The sequence below is a fragment of the Pleurodeles waltl genome, chromosome 12 (assembly GCF_031143425.1).
Source record: "Pleurodeles waltl isolate 20211129_DDA chromosome 12, aPleWal1.hap1.20221129, whole genome shotgun sequence".
Classification (NCBI taxonomy): domain Eukaryota; kingdom Metazoa; phylum Chordata; class Amphibia; order Caudata; family Salamandridae; genus Pleurodeles; species Pleurodeles waltl.
The window spans coordinates 172,582,139-172,599,499 of NC_090451.1; the positions used below are offsets into that span (position 1 = coordinate 172,582,139).

Sequence of the window (17,361 nt, forward strand, 5' to 3'; positions counted from 1 at the left end):
ACACCTAACTACAAGGTCCGTAGTACAAAAAGAGACCAGGGCTACGGCCATTAGACCCCAAAAACAGGTGTGAAAGTCATTAATGCTGGCTCCTTAGAGTATGACAAATATAGATATTTTGGAGAAAAAGTGGCCAGTGTTTTGTACGTATTATGTGCCACATCAGGGGTGGGTCCGGATAGGTCCTTGGTGCAGAACATTTTGATGGAATTGGGATTGAAGGGTGCTCGAGGGGGACAGCAGCTTTCTGCCAAAGGAAGACAATTTTCTGTGCTTTTAATCTATCCACGGGCAATGGCGGCCGGCAGCTTTAGGAGGGAGGGGGGCGGGCGGGGCACACACAGACACGCACGCACTCACTCACATCCATTAACAACACTCATACCATTCAAACATGCACACACGCACCAAATATTCAATTTGAAACATCACACACACACACTTACCTTCGGCCTCCTGGTCCCAGGAGGGTTGGGACTGCTGCCTTCCCTCATTGGCTGACTTTCAGCCAATGAGGGAAGGCAGCAGTCCTAACTTCGGCACAGAGTGGGATGGGGTCAGTGAGACTGCTGACCCCACCCCACTCTGTGACGAAGTGCCACTGATTGACACTCGCCTGGGCATTTCAGGGCTTAAACTGAAGCACCCAGGGAGAGTGTCAATTGGTGACGCTTTCCTCATCACCCAGGGGAGGGCCTCGAAGCACCTTTGCTGGGCTGAGGAGGTCACGCCCATAGGAGCTGTGACCTCCTCAGCCCAGCAAAGTTCAGCTCAGGCAGCCAGAAGTGTGCGCAAATCACGCATGTCTGCTCCTGGCTGCCTGAGCTGAACATGGAGAGTGTCTGTCAGGCTGACCTTTGTTCAGCCTGACAGACACTCTTCATGAGGGGCAAAAGGTGGGGCCGCCGCTGTCCACGGGTCATATAGGGTTATCAGTTTGGAAGGCTGATATTAGAACAAGTTCAAGCTAGATCACAAGGCCAGCCAACCCAAGAACCGCATCCTGTCCCAAATGAAGCCTTGATCATTTTAGCTGTATTTCTTTACATACATATTTAATTCAAAGAGGATATAATCTCATACGTTCCAGCAATACAACCTCTTGGACTTAAAGATCTCTGTCAGGTGTACATTCATACAATATTAAACAAGTTTAAGTTCCAAATAGTGCACCGATGAACTCCATGCTGTATCAGGGCACTTGCTTCCCCTGTAGGGGTCGAATGTTACTCAAAGGTGTTCGAAACCACATCAATGAGGTCTGTACTGTGTACATACATAGTACCTTTGATTCATCTGTAGGGGATGGATGTTTCGTTACCTACATACAGTCCGAACACAGGCTTATGGAGTCCATACAGAACACTCAGACAAACACTATTGGGTGACTGCATAGGGTTTTTCAACCTGTTTGTCTCCAAATGTGAAACGATCAGAGAGACAATTATGTCACCTAAAAGTTTTGTCTTGCCTATAGAGGTGCACTGGATGGCAAACATCGCATGAATGGATTTCTCTTCTGTTGGGAAAGAGAAACTCTCTGGTCCAGTTGTAGGATCTTCCCCGATAAGGGAGATGGTTTGTTTCACAGCTTGGGCCATATGGCTCATTTTGATAAATCTCACACAAGATCAGGATGCTCCTTGACATTAAAAATGTGTCACACCGCACAAATCCTTAAGAAATCTGTTTTGGATGGTGACACTCTTTGGACTAGAAAAAGCCTAAATTTGCCTATTGAAGCTTGGCTGTCCTGGTATCTCAGCATCTAGATCCAGCCCAAACATCTCAAAACGTATAAATCTATTATTTGAATCAGCACCCTGCCAATTTCCCTCTCTATGAGAAGAAAAAACCCAGTCTTTCCTTGGTCATGCTTTAGAACTGCGTTCGGACCTCGGTGTTGTTCATTGAGGAGCATGGGAATCCCACGCCTGCTAGTGTTCCAGTATCGTCAGTGGAACTCGTCAAGGTGGCATTTTGTTCTACTGTATGTCCATTATTGGCTGCCAGGTGTTATCACCCTCTCATACAAACTCAGAGGAGTTCACTGGCTTTTCTTAGTAGCTAGATTTCTGCTTTAGATGTGCTCACTAGTGTATATATTAATTAAACTAGCTTCACCAGACAATTTGCAAATGAAGGGAAGATTTCAGGTGACCCAATAGAAACAAGATAAAAGTATCTCTTGCAGGGAACACCAACATTCATAAAAGAGCAAACACATGGTTTTCTAGGCTGCCTACTGAAATCTTTATTTTAGATTGCCAGTTGGGCTCCATACAAACTCTACACATTTTTTAAAAAATATGAAGGGATCCCACTTTTCTGAGCTCTATCTGCTACTCTAAATGTATTTCTTTGTATACATTTGGCAGTCTTTTAGTGATTTATTTGTTTTTTGAGTTTTTATTAACATTTTGAATGCACTTTACTCTGGTTACCTCCAAGCTTTAGAAATGTTTATTGTCTGATGGAATTTAAGCACTCACCTTCCATTTTAAATTCCAGCAGGCATCAATCTCTTCTTCACCATGAGTCCCCAGCTCCTTTATCTCTATAGAGACCCAACAGGGAGGAGGAAGCTGACTCTTGTTACACTTCAGCTGAAGCATTTCAGCTCTCGGAATTAACACCCTAGGAAAACTAGGGAACTTCTACAATAAAAATAAAAAGTATAGGCAAGTTGTGCCCCTCAGATTCAGCCTGCGCCCCCCACACACACTTTCATCACTGCTTTTACAGTTTTCTGTAGTATACATTATTTTTATGGTAGGATTGGCCTTGAAGTTGGATGTGTGGCTCCTCTCTCTGGTAAATTCCCTTAACCCCAAGCAAGAACTGATTAATCTGGAAGTTTTCCTCGGATTCCAACATATCTTTCATGGCTCGAGGTAAGACAGAGGTCAAAAGCTCAAACACGCAACTGAATCTGCTAAGGGTCACAATCTCAGCTCCTCAATTTGCCAACTCTTGGACTATCGCAACACCATGGTCGTAGGAAATGGAAACAAAATGATTTAGTGGTTACAAAGACTACAGAGCAAACCTGGCATGCCATGTGCTGGTCTCAAGAAACACTGCCACAAAGCCTACATGGGTGAAGGCAACCTGGTGTACAAGAAACCAAATGCGAAGTTTCTTGCCGTCCACAAGCCTCTTGGGGAACTAAACCCCACACTACCTCAAAACACTGCCACACACTTATCAATCTTCATGGAACCCAAAATCATGTCATTTACCTCGATCCACAGAGGCTCTGGAAGAAGAAAAATGGAGGAAAGTTTCCAAAAGCGCAACAAACACAGTTGTGGAACAGACACCATGAAGCAATTGTGAACCATTGACCTCTTGCAGGTCAAGGAAGAGATTAAACGAAGAAGATGTCAACCTAGAACACAGTCAGCTCGACCAATCCAGTCTAAAGAATGTAACTGTACGTCAAACAGACTCACTGTACCATCCATCCTCACCGTAATTAATGCGCACCACCAAAATCCGATCTTAGATACAGGGGCTATGAGACGCATAAAGCTACAGGAAACCCAATTGATTCAATGGTCGAAATAGACTATAAAGTGCACTGAATGCAACAAATAGATGCAGAATGTAAAAAGACCGGAAAAAATAACAACTGAGTCTGATCTGACTTGAAAAGTCTCATCGGACTTGGAGAAGGACGTCATTTGAGATGATGAGACAACAAAAGCTGACCTTCTGTAAAAGCAAAAGAGGAAAAATAGCTTTAGGTCCTCTGTTGGAGCTATGATTAGGACCATCACTACCGCCCCCCCCCCACATAAAAAAGACAACAGTAGCACACCCTAAACTCAAGTGATTCATTGCGTTGAACAGTCCTCAGGTAGCTCTATGTACAACGCCAACAGACTGGCAGGGCACACCTTTCTTTTAATGCCATCCAGTATTGCCCATAATTACAGGTTTATTACCTGTATAGCTGATGTGTAATGACATGTTTGCAAATTAATTTTATGGCTCACTGCATTAGCATATACTGCAGATGAGGATTTAATATTAATTACAAGCGTTGCAAGTGTAATCCCAGTGAGTTAGGGATCTGTGAAAGGACGCCGTTTAAACACGCCCTGAACGTGCCATAAAACGCAGGTACGATGCCTGGAGAGCGGTGCTTTCTCACCAAAGCCTACGGGCTGCCAGGGTTGGCCTTGGAACATTTTTACTACGGCCAATGTGGAGATAAAGTTGGCAGTGACGTATCTAATGCAGCCAATAGGAAACTATTGGAAGAAAGTGTCATTTATTTGCCACAGACAGTAAGAAGCCAGGACCATGCACTGCGTGTTCCCACCTCACTCAACAAGGTGCCAGGGCTGTTTAGTGAGCCCACTTGAGGGAACAGCTAGGAGTGGTGCGTACATAGCACACTTGGTTGGGGTCCGACACCTAATACGTACTCCAGGGCGCAGTACAGCATAAATTTACGACAGCCAATGGAGAGCCACGGCACGGGGTGCACATAACTGAATGCTGTACATAAGAACCACTACTTCCCTTGGAAAGTCCAGGTTTAGGCATCACACAGTCACTAGTACCTTAGGGAACCACGGCAATACATAGCACATTTTCTCTACAGCCAGTGGAGTAAAGTGTCTAGACACATCACACCCCATAGAAGAAATAGACACGTTTGCATCTCAGGCTTTATACATTACCACGCATCCGAGCTCACAACAATGCACATGGACACATGGATATAGCTGCAGACTGCATAAAGACTCCACGCGTTCAGGTGTGACTGCACTGCTAGGCAGTACCCTTTGAATTACAGTGTTTGGTGAGAAAGCTAGGATGAAATTGCTCATCAGGCAGGCAGAATCGGTTTGAGGATGTCTTCAAAGATAACATATGAGGATGGTGCATCTTAACTCCGGCCCGCAGCAGGTCAAAAACATTCCAATGCTCTCCAAAGAGGCTTGGAGATGAGGTCGAGAGAGGATGACAAAGCAATACAAACAAGCAATAAATCAACCATAAACACACAGATACATTTACATTGAAAAAAGTAGCTCCTAATGTTCTTACCAGAAAATATCACATTGTAAACATACATAGAAGCCATAGAACCAGGTTCCAGAAAAATAACCCTCCCGGAAATCAGAGCTTAAGTGGGTCGGAATTGAAGGAAGAAATTCAAAAATAGTAGCTACAAAGGGGAATAAACCTATCCCGTGCTGTAAAGTCAGAGGTATGATGAGCTGTATAAGAACTATTATGGAAATTTTGCAGGTAGAAATGTTGCATACTTTAATTGTGATGCAAAGAGGGTGCTACGTTGCATATGAAATACAGGAGAAATTAAAACCAAACTCAAATTTTCAGGAGACTAGAGATGCTGTGACGACACAAAGGAAGTTATTTACTAAGAGATTGCACTGGCTCCCAGGTGACACAACGCGGTGCATCAATTTGTTTACCATTATGATTAAAAAGGCCTGAAGGGAGAGCACACAATTGTGCAACGCCATGTGACTGTTCACGCGATCTTTGGTGAACTAAGGCAAAAAAGCCTCCAGATATGTTCTGTTCGGGATATGTATAGAACTCTGTTGCTAGAGCTGTATCAAATAAATTAAATAAGAGAGGAGATACAATTTTTATTTCTGAGCTCAGAATTTGGTCATAAGACATTTGGGCAGAAGGTGCAATTTGCGAGATCAGGTCAACCAGAAAAAGGAAAAAGTTCCAAGGAACCAATATTCACTTTAGGATTTTGTCTCAGTGCAACTGGATGTCTCGTATTCATGGGAAATCCTGCCCCCTATTTCTGAAAGCCCTTTCCCCAGTATCTAGGGAATTTTGGAATTCTACCATTCCAGAGTCTGGGAGTCCTGCCTCACCCCCGATCTATATGCAGACTCCCAGACAGTTTCAAAGGGGTGGGAAGCAGAAAACACAAAGGTGTTTATTCATTCTCAAACAGTAACCCCATCACCTTCTTAACCATCCTAGTCAGAGGCGCTGAGGCTCTCTTCCCAATATTTTGCATTTATTTCTAGGCTTAAAAATAGATTTGTTTCCCTCTTGTCTGACCTTATATTTATTTTTGTGTGGTAATAAGCCAGGCTTCTGCAGCAGACGCCTCACATCTCTGCTCCACCACAGACTGATGCGTAAACCAGACAGAGCCATATGTATGCAGAACATTATTAGGGCTCCCGGTTTTATGGTATTTTTTATTTTTTTTTACATTTCCATCTGTATTTATCTACATTTATTTTTTGTTAATTTATTGGTACTTATCCATATTTATTTTATATCATGAGAATAAATGGAGTTGTGAAATGGTATATTTCCACATTTATTCAACTGATAAACATGCATTCATTCTTTGATGCCTGTCATGTTTTAGCAAATTAAGCAGCCAAATAGAACAAAACACTACCTGACAGGTAAATATTAGCATGATATACAAATATATGTTAACATATGGCTGTATTTCAGGAAATCTCATCCTGTTTTTAAACCCCTATTGTGTTTATCTGCTTAGCAGGTGGTTTGGAATTCATAAAGGACAAACAAGAGTGTCCCTGATAATCACAATTTTCTGTATTTTTCTGCTTTTAAAAATAAATACAGACGGCAAATGGATTGTTTTCTGTCTGTATTTTTCTGTAAAAATCTGTAAAATAGGAAATTTGAGAGCGTTTCCAGGTCCATGCCAGATTAGCTCCTGCAGGTCAGGCTTGTTTATTAACTCTGTAGGGTGTGTAGTTGATCCGATTATAAAATCAGGACTACAAGTTCTAGAATGGAAAGAAAAATTGTGAACCAGGTGAGCTACTATGACCTGGGCCTCAGGAAACTTAGTAGCTGTGAACATTTTGCAGCCCATACAAGGTAGAAATATGGAGTTTTTACAGACAGGACTGTTCCAACGAATCTCTAGTTTTGTTGAAGAAGAGTCCGTTTGGTGTCAGGTTGGCAGTGCCAGGGCACTTCTAAAAAAAGGTGGCAGGAGCCATATGAAGCCTGCATAGCTTAGGGCCTCCTCACCCCCCATTTGCCTATGCTTCGGATTCCCTCACTACCACCGGACAAAGGTGCCCCTCTTCTCTCCCATACATTTAATTTGTTTTAAAGTGTCCTAAAGGCTGCCTTTACTAATCCATTCTCCTTCCACTTAAAATACAGATCTCTTCTTTACAATGGGCATATTATCCCTCTAGGCTACTTTGAGTCAAAACTGCTACGAGATAAAACTCCAATCCCTCTCTTTCATGGGAACATTAATCACAAATGTTATCTTGCATTTTTATTGCTGTTTGAAAGCTGGATGCACAAGGAACTCAGCAGCAGGTGGTTTTGAATGGTAAGTTATTGAAACGCACAGAGCAACCCTTGAGGCCAGTGCCCCTCCAGGTCAGCACCCAGTGCGTCTGCACCATCCTAAAGCCAGCACTTTGCCCTACGGATAGCTCGCAGGCTTTTATGGCCAAGGCATGACCAGTGGTGTAACAAAACGTGAGGGGTCCCCCACACAACAGCAGTAGCGGCTAAGGGGATCCCATCCAGTATAAATAAGACTCGGGGCCTCCCCGCACCGCGGGGACCTTTGTTATGCTCCTTGACATGACTAGCGCCCCAGCTGTAGAATAACATTCCCCCCGGCACCCGAGGTGGACCCCATCGATTTAACCGGTACTCGGTGGTAGCCCTGTGCAGCTTGCAAGGCTATGCACTTAGTCACAATCCAGGTCCATATGAGACGTTAAGGGCCCCTTTGAACATAGCAAATGTGTGCATAAAATCTCTACTATTTTTCAACACGCTCTCTGTAGCCAGCAGTATCTTTGCGACAGGCTTTCGAAATGTACCATTTCTTTCACTTTATGTTTAAGAAAGGGTGGTAGGGCAATGTGTCCCCCCCATTGTCTCGCTCCAGTGGACAGCCCTGGGATGTCGTCTTGATGGAGTCTGCACAACGCAGCAACTTAAACCCCCCGACACCCCAAGACCTCCATACTTAAACGAGGCTGGCCTTGTCGTGCGCCCTCGAAGCCTTAGGCCAACTGTGGGGGAGGAGCACTCAGGAGATGCCCCGCCCCTGCGTAGGGAAGGGGGCTGTTCAGCAGCACTCACAGACGCACTCACTGCACGCCAGGCAGTCTCGCCCCGCATGCTGCTGCCTGCCGCGGCCCCGTGGAGGGTGGTTCTGTCTCGCCTGGGAGCGGCGAGGAAGTAGTGGGCTGTCTGAGGTGTGCCGAGATCCACCCTGTAATAAGCAGCTCTCCGCTCATATAAAAGCCGAGATCTCCGACTGAGCGCTGTAGCGCCCTGTCCGGGAGCCTGCGCACTCACGGAGCTATAAACAAAATGCATGGATTTTACCTTGAAGAGACTTCCAGGGCACTGCATTATGTCAGTTTATCATATGTGCGGCAATGGACCTGTCTGGCGGTTCCATAAAGCCAAAGCGCTATCAATAAAGTGCTTTGTGCGTTGCGTCATTCCACACGAATGGTGTTTGTAAACTGCTGTACATAAAGGGTGTCAGTCACAGTTTTGGATCTGTCGCGCTCTTAACCTGCCCAACCACCTCACGTTGCAGCAAGGAGCGTTCAACTCACTGAGCCTTTGAGGATTGCCATATTTAATCTTACCCTCGCAGGTCCCCATGAAACCAAGAGGCTATGTGGTGTCACAGGCCGCTATAGTGCATTGCGGGGAGGTGCCGAAGACCCTCTTCTGCCGGGGCACCAGAATCTAGTTGGTACATCCCAGTCTCAGGGCTGCATTAATGTACTCACTGAGGAATTAAACCAGTGGCGTAGCAAGTGTCGTGAACCCCGAGGAAAACAAGTAAGGCGCAACCCAATCCTGTCCAACACTAAAATACAGCCATGACTGGGGAGCCATGGGCCCCGGTGGCACTGCACCTGGTTCACTACTGATAGCCGCGCGCAAGAAATAAATGGCTACGGGCCGTGGCAGATACCTCAGACGGGGGTAGAATGGATGGAGGTCTTGGCTCACTGCGAATCAGTGTGCACACTGTCACTGGCAGGCCTTTGTTTGCTCGCCAGAGGATGGCGAAGCTTGCTCCCCGAGTGGAGGGCTCTTGGGCAGGTATGCAGCCTGGAAAGGGGAGGGGGGGGGCGATGGCCTTTGATGCCTGCCTCCTCGTGTTCTCTTGTGCAGTTTCCCTTCGGTCGCTGGAAGGAGCTGGTTTGGACTGTACCGCGCATCCTGAAGTTTCTCTTCCCTGCTTCCCGCAAGCACCCCCACCCTGCACGTTGAATGTCGTGCCTGGTCGCAGCCCCTTCCTGTAACCTGACATCTGTCTCTCATAGTGCAGGGCTCGAGGCACCTGCTGGACGCACTACCATCCCGCAGGACCCACAGTCTTCTAGTACAACCCAACCTCTCACCTTCCTCGGGTCCTTAAAGAGTCTCCCGCAGGCTCCCATCTTCTGCTGGTTCTTACAGACCCTCTTGCAGGCTCCCATCTACTGCTGGTTCTTACAGACCCCTCTTGCAGGCTCCCATCTTCTGCTGGTTCTTACAGACCCCTCTTGAAGGCTCCCGTCTTCTGCTGGTTCTTACAGACCCCTCTTGCAGGCTCCCATCTTCTGCACAGTTCTTACAGACCCTCTTGCAGGCTCCCATCTTCTGCACAGTTCTTACAGACCCTCTTGCAGGCTCCCATCTTCTGCACAGTTCTTACAGACCCCTCTTGGAGGCTCCCATCTTCTGCTGGTTCTTACAGACCCCTCTGCAAGGCCCCCATAGTCTGCTGTTTTTCACAGACCCCTCTTGCAGGCTCCCATCTTCTACTGGTTCTTAAAGACCCATCTTGCCGGCTCCCATCTTCTGCACAGTTCTTACAGACCCTCTTGCAGGCTCCCATCTTCTGCTGGTTCTTACAGACCCCTCTTGCAGGCTCCCATCTTCTGCTGGTTCTTACAGACCCCTCTTGCAGGCTCCCGTCTTCTGCTGGTTCTTACAGACCCCTCTTGCAGGCTCCCATTTTCTGCTGGTTCTTACAGACCCTCTTGCAGGCTCCCATCTTCTGCTGGTTCTTACAGACCTTCTTGCAGGCTCCCATATTCTGCACAGTTCTTACAGACCCTCCTGCAGGCTCCCATCTTCTGCTGGTTCTTATAGACCCTCTTGCAGGCTCCCATCTTCTGCTGGTTCTTACAGACCCTCTTGCAGGCTCCCATCTTCTGCTGGTTCTTACAGACTCCTCTTGAGGCTCCTATCTTCTGCACAGTTCTTACAGACCCTCTTGCAGGCTCCCATCTCCCGCACAGTTCTTACAGACCCTCTTGCAGGCTCCCATCTTCTGCACAGTTCTTACAGACCCCTCTTGGAGGCTCCCATCTTCTGCTTGTTCTTACAGACCCTCTTGCAGGCTCCCATCTTCTGCTGGTTCTTACAGACCCCTCTTGCAGGCTCCCGTCTTCTGCTGGTTCTTACAGACCCCTCTTGCAGGCTCCCATCTTCTGCTGGTTCTTACAGACCCTCTTGCAGGCTCCCATCTTCTGCACAGTTCTTACAGACCCCTCTTGCCGGCTCCCATCTTCTGCTGGTTCTTACAGACCCTCTTGCATGCTCCCGTCTCCTGCTGGTTCTTACAGACCCTCTTGCAGGCTCCCATCTTCTGCTGGTTCTTACAGACCCTCTTGCAGGCTCCCATCTTCTGCACAGTTCTTACAGACCCTCTTGCAGGCTCCCATCTTCTGCACAGTTCTTACAGACTCCTCTTGGAGGCTCCCATCTTCTGCTGGTTCTTACAGACCCCTCTGCAAGGCCCCCATAGTCTGCTGTTTTTCACAGACCCCTCTTGCAGGCTCCCATCTTCTGCTGGTTCTTACAGACCCTCTTGCAGGCTCCCATCTTCTGCTGGTTCTTACAGACCCTCTTGCAGGCTCCCATCTTCTGCTGGTTCTTACAGACCCCACTTGCAGGCTCCCATCTTCCGCACAGTTCTTACAGACCCTCTTGCAGGCTCCCATATTCTGCACAGTTCTTACAGACCCTCCTGCAGGCTCCCATCTTCTGCTGGTTCTTACAGACCCTCTTGCAGGCTCCCATCTTCTGCTGGTTCTTACAGACCCTCTTGCAGGCTCCCATCTTCTGCTGGTTCTTACAGACCCCTCTTGAGGCTCCCATCTTCTGCACAGTTCTTACAGACCCTCTTGCAGGCTCCCATCTTCCGCACAGTTCTTACAGACCCTCTTGCAGGCTCCCATGTTCTTCACAGTTCTTACAGACCCTCTTGCAGGCTCCCATCTTCTGCACAGTTCTTACAGACCCCTCTTGGAGGCTCCCATCTTCTGCTGGTTCTTACAGACCCCTCTGCAAGGCCCCCATAGTCTGCTGTTTTTCACAGACCCCTCTTGCAGGCTCCCATCTTCTACTGGTTCTTAAAGACCCATCTTGCCGGCTCCCATCTTCTGCTTGTTCTTACAGACCCTCTTGCAGGCTCCCATCTTCTGCTGGTTCTTACAGACCCCTCTTGCAGGCTCCCGTCTTTTGCTGGTTCTTACAGACCCCTCTTGCAGGCTCCCATCTTCTGCTGGTTCTTACAGACCCTCTTGCAGGCTCCCATCTTCTGCTGGTTCTTACAGACCCTCTTGCAGGCTCCCATCTTCTGCTGGTTCTTACAGACCCCACTTGCAGGCTCCCATCTTCCGCACAGTTCTTACAGACCTTCTTGCAGGCTCCCATATTCTGCACAGTTCTTACAGACCCTCCTGCAGGCTCCCATCTTCTGCTGGTTCTTATAGACCCTCTTGCAGGCTCCCATCTTCTGCTGGTTCTTACAGACCCTCTTGCAGGCTCCCATCTTCTGCTGGTTCTTACAGACCCCTCTTGAGGCTCCCATCTTCTGCACAGTTCTTACAGACCCTCTTGCAGGCTCCCATCTCCCGCACAGTTCTTACAGACCCTCTTGCAGGCTCCCATCTTCTGCACAGTTCTTACAGACCCTCTTGCAGGCTCCCATCTTCTGCACAGTTCTTACAGATCCCTCTTGCCGGCTCCCATCTTCTGCTGGTTCTTACAGACCCTCTTGCAGGCTCCCATCTTCTGCTGGTTCTTACAGACCCCTCTTGAAGGCTCCCGTCTTCTGCTGGTTCTTACAGACCCTCTTGCAGGCTCCCATCTTCTGCTGGTTCTTACAGACCCTCTTGCAGGCTCCCATCTTCTGCACAGTTCTTACAGACCCTCTTGCAGACTCCCATCTTCTGCACAGTTCTTACAGACCCTCTTGCAGGCTCCCATCTTCTGCACAGTTCTTACAGACCCCTCTTGGAGGCTCCCATCTTCTGCTTGTTCTTACAGACCCTCTTGCAGGCTCCCATCTTCTGCTGGTTCTTACAGACCCCTCTTGCAGGCTCCCGTCTTCTGCTGGTTCTTACAGACCCCTCTTGCAGGCTCCCATCTTCTGCTGGTTCTTACAGACCCTCTTGCAGGCTCCCATCTTCTGCTGGTTCTTACAGACCCTCTTGCAGGCTCCCATCTTCTGCTGGTTCTTACAGACCCCACTTGCAGGCTCCCATCTTCCGCACAGTTCTTACAGACCCTCTTGCAGGCTCCCATATTCTGCACAGTTCTTACAGACCCTCCTGCAGGCTCCCATCTTCTGCTGGTTCTTACAGACCCTCTTGCAGGCTCCCATCTTCTGCTGGTTCTTACAGACCCTCTTGCAGGCTCCCATCTTCTGCTGGTTCTTACAGACCCCTCTTGAGGCTCCCATCTTCTGCTGGTTCTTACAGACCCTCTTGCATGCTCCCGTCTCCTGCTGTTTCTTACAGACCCTCTTGCAGGCTCCCATCTTCTGCTGGTTCTTACAGACCCCTCTTGAAGGCTCCCGTCTTCTGCTGGTTCTTACAGACCCCTCTTGCAGGCTCCCATCTTCTGCTGGTTCTTACAGACCCTCTTGCAGGCTCCCATCTTCTGCTGGTTCTTACAGACCCTCTTGCAGGCTCCCATCTTCCCGCACAGTTCTTACAGACCCTCTTGCAGGCTCCCATCTTGGGCACAGTTCTTACAGATCCTCTTGCAGGCTCCCATCTTCTGCACAGTTCTTACAGACCCCTCTGCAAGGCCCCCATAGTCTGCTGTTTTTCACAGACCCCTCTTGCAGGCTCCCATCTTCTACTGGTTCTTAAAGACCCATCTTGCCGGCTCCCATCTTCTGCTTGTTCTTACAGACCCTCTTGCAGGCTCCCATCTTCTGCTGGTTCTTACAGACCCCTCTTGCAGGCTCCCATCTTCCGCACAGTTCATACAGACCCCTCTTGGAGGCCCCCATCTTCTACTGGTTCTTAAAGACCCATCTTGCAGGCTCCCATCTTCTGCTGGTTCTTACAGACCCCTCTTGCAGGCTCCCATCTTCTGCACGGTTCTTACAGACCCCTCTTGCAGGCTCCCATCTTCTGCTGGTTCTTACAGACCCCTCTTGCAGGCTCCCATCTTCTGCACAGTTTTTGTAGACCCCTCTTGGAGGCTCCGATCTTCTGCTGGTTCTTACAGACCCCTCTTCCAGGTCCCCATCTTCTGCTGTTTTTTTACAGACCCTCTTGCAGGCTCCCATCTTCTGCACAGTTCTTACAGACCCTCTTGCAGGCTCCCATCTTCTGCTGGTTCTTACAGACCCCTCCTGCAGGCTCCCATCTTCTGCACAGTTCTTACAGACCCCTCTTGCAGGTTCCCATCTTCTGCACGGTTCTTACATACCCCTCTTGCAGGCTCCCATCTTCTGCACAGTTCTTACAGACCTTCTTGCAGACTCCCATCTTCTGCTGGTTCTTACAGACCCCTCTTGCAGGCTCCCATCTTCTGCACAGTTTTTGTAGACCCCTCTTGGAGGCTCCCATCTTCTGCTGGTTCTTACAGACCCCTCTTCCAGGCCCCCCATCTTCTGCACAGTTCTTACAGACCCTCTTGCAGGCTCTCATCTTCTGCACAGTTCTTACAGTCCCTCTTGCAGGCTCTCATCTTCTGCACAGTTCTTACAGACCCCTCTTGCAGGCTCTCATCTTCTGCACAGTTCTTACAGACCCCTCTTGCAGGCTCTCATCTTCTGCACAGTTCTTACAGACCCCTCTTGCAGGCTCCCATCTTCTGCACAGTTCTTACAGACCCTCTTGCAGGCTCTCATCTTCTGCACAGTTCTTACAGACCCTCTTGCAGGCTCTCATCTTCTGCGTGGTTCTTACAGATCCTTCCAGGCTCTCTCTTTCTAAGTTGTTCTTACAGACCCCTCTGTTAGGCTTTCACTTTCTGCGTGGGTCTTACAGACCGCTCTTCCAGGCTCTAATTTCCTGCATAGTTCTTACAGACCCCTCTTGCACGCTCCCATCTTCTGCGTGGTTCTTACAGACCCCTCTTGCAGGCTGTCACCTTCTGCGTAGTTCTTACAGAACTTCCTTCCAGGCTCTCTCCTTCTGCGTGATTCTTACAGACCCCTCTTGGAAGCTCCATTCTTCTGCATGGTTCTTACAGACCCTTCTTGCAGGCTCTCACCTTCCGCTTAGTTCTTACAGACCCTTCTGAGGTTCCCACCTTCTGCGTGGTTCTCACAGACCCCTCTTCCAGGCTCTCACCTTTTGCGTAGTTGTTACAGACCCCTCTTCTGGGCACTCGCCTTCTGCATGGCTCTTACAGACCCCTCTTCCAGGCTCTCTCTTTCTGAGTTGTTCTTACAGACCACTCTGCAAGGCTTTCACTTTCTGCGTGGTTTTACAAACCGCTCTTCCAGGCTCTCATCTTCGTAGTTCTTACAGACCCCTCCTGCAGGCTCTCGCCTCCGGCAGAGTCCGTAGTAAAAGCCCCCTCGGTCACTTGCAGAGTGCTTTCAGACAGACCCCTCCCGTGTACCTCCTGCAGAGTGCTCACAGACAGACCCCTCCAGTGTACCTCCTGCAGAGTGCTCACAGACAGATCCCTCCCGTGAACCTCCTGCAGAGTGCTTACAGACAGATCCCTCGTGTACCTCCTGCAGAGTGCTTACAGACTGATCCCTCGTGTACCTCCTGCAGAGTGCTCACAGACAGATCCCTCCCGTGTACCTCCTGCAGAGTGCTTACAGACCCCTCCAGTGAACCCCCTTCAGAGTGCTCACAGACAGATCCCTCGTGTATCTCCTGCAGAGTGCTCACAGACAGATCCCTAAAGTGAACCTCCTGCAGAGTGCTTAGACAGATCCCTAAAGTGAACCTCCTGCAGAGTGCTCACAGACAGATCCCTCCCGTGTACCTCCTGCAGAGTGCTCACAGACAGATCCCTCCCGTGTACCTCCTGCAGAGTGCTTACAGACCCCTCCAGTGTACCTCCTGCAGAGTGCTCACAGATAGATCCCTCCCGTGTACCTCCTGCAGAGTGCTCCAGTGTACCCCCTGCAGAGTGCTCACAGACAGACCCCTCCAGTGTACCTCCTGCAGAGTGCTTACAGACCCCTCCAGTGAACCCCCTGCAGAGTGCTTACTGACAGATCCCTAAAGTGAACCTCCTGCAGAGTGCTTAAAGACAGATCCCTAAAGTGAACCTCCTGCAGAGTGCTCACAGACAGATCCCTCCCGTGTACCTCCTGCAGAGTGCTTACAGACAGATCCCTAAAGTGAACCTCCTGCAGAGTGCTTACAGACAGATCCCTCGTGTACCTCCTGCAGAGTGCTTACAGACAGATCCCTCGTGTACCTCCTGCAGAGTGCTTACAGACAGATACCTCCTGCAGAGTGCTTACAGACAGATCCCTCGTGTACTTCCTGCAGAGTGCTCACAGGCAGATCCCTCGTGTACCTCCTGCAGAGTGCTCACAGACAGATCCCTCGTGTACCTCCTGCAGAGTGCTTACAGACAGATACCTCCCGTGTACCTCCTGCAGAGTGCTTACAGACCCCTCCAGTGAACCCCCTGCAGAGTGCTCATAGACAGAGCCCTCGTGTACCTCCTGCAGAGTTCTTACAGACAGACCGCCCCCACCAAAGTACTTCATGTCATCTCTTGAAAGCTCTCAAATTCTGCAGTGCTTATTGACAGACCCCTCCAGAGTACGTGATGCCGTCGCACAGACGGACCTTCCAGAGCACTTGATGATGTCTCACAGACAGACCCCTCTGGAGTACTTGATGCCGTCTCTTGAAGGCTTTCTCCTCCTGTAGACTGCTTACAGGTAGACAAGCCCCTCCAGAGTATATAATTCTGTCTCACAGACAAACCCTTTTAGAGTACTTAATGCCGTCTCTGGAAGGCTCTCCAAACCTGGAGAGTGCTTACAGACAGACAGATCCCTCTAGAGTACTCGATGCCGTCTCACAGACAGACTCCTTCAGCCTGAATACTTGGCGCGGTCTCCTGAAGGCTCCCGCCTCCTGCAGAGTGCCTACACTCCATGCCTTTTGCAGGCTCGCCTGCCCGTGCCAGCTTCCATCCCTGCGGCTAACTCTCACAACTCCTGCATCAGGTTTAGGAGCGCCCTCCAGGTGGTGCTCCCCTCCTCCTCCTCTTGGAGGGCGCCTTCAGCCCCTACACTGCAGGACGCTCAGAGGCTTCTCGTGCTGCATTAGCGAGAGTGCTTATAGTCCTACGTGCACCCCGCCTCGCAGAAGCGCAGACACCCCCCCCCCCCCCCCCCCCGAATGTCACAGCGCACCTTACAGTGTGCGTACAGACCGTCTTCCTGCCCGTCCCCTCTAGCGGGCTGCTTACAACCCCTCCTGCAGATCCCTCGGAGATGGATTACAGTCCACGGGGGCGGGGGGCGGCAGAGGGTAATAGTCCCGGCAGAATGCTTTCAGTCCCTCTTTCTGTTCCCTCCTCCACCCCTCTGTAGTGCTTACATACCCCTCTTTCAAGAGTGTAAACGCCTATGTGCTAACAGTGCCCTCTTGCAGGATCACAGACCGCCCCCTCCTTCCCCACGGGGTCAACACAGCTCTTCTTGCTGTCACTCTTCCACAGAGTGTTCACAAAGCCCTCTCTTACAGGATCACAGACCACCCCAGGTGCCCCAGCCCCTCTCGCTACTACTCTTCCGCAGTGTGCACACTGTCCCTCTTACAGGATCACAGATCACCCTCTGGGTCCACACAGCTCTTGCTTTCACTCTTCCGCATAGTGGTCACAGACCCCTCTCATAGGATCACAGACCACCCCAGGTGCCCCAGGGGCCCCTCTCGCTACTACTCTCCTACGGTGTGCACACTGTCCCTCTTACAGGATCACAGATCACCCCAGGTGCCCCAGCCCCTCTTGCTCTCACTCTCCCGCAGAGTGCCCACAGTCCCTCTTACAGGATCACAGACCACCCCAGGTGCCCCAGCCCCTCTCGCTACTACTCTCCTACGGTGTGCACACTGTCCCTCGTAC

General features: G+C 49.6%; 1 protein-coding gene across 2 annotated transcripts in view; it reads left to right on the top strand.

The window, feature by feature from the left end:
- Nucleotides 1-17,361, top strand: part of GSE1 (Gse1 coiled-coil protein) — a 931,659-nt gene that overhangs the window by 718,755 nt on the left and 195,543 nt on the right. The window lies entirely within an intron of this gene.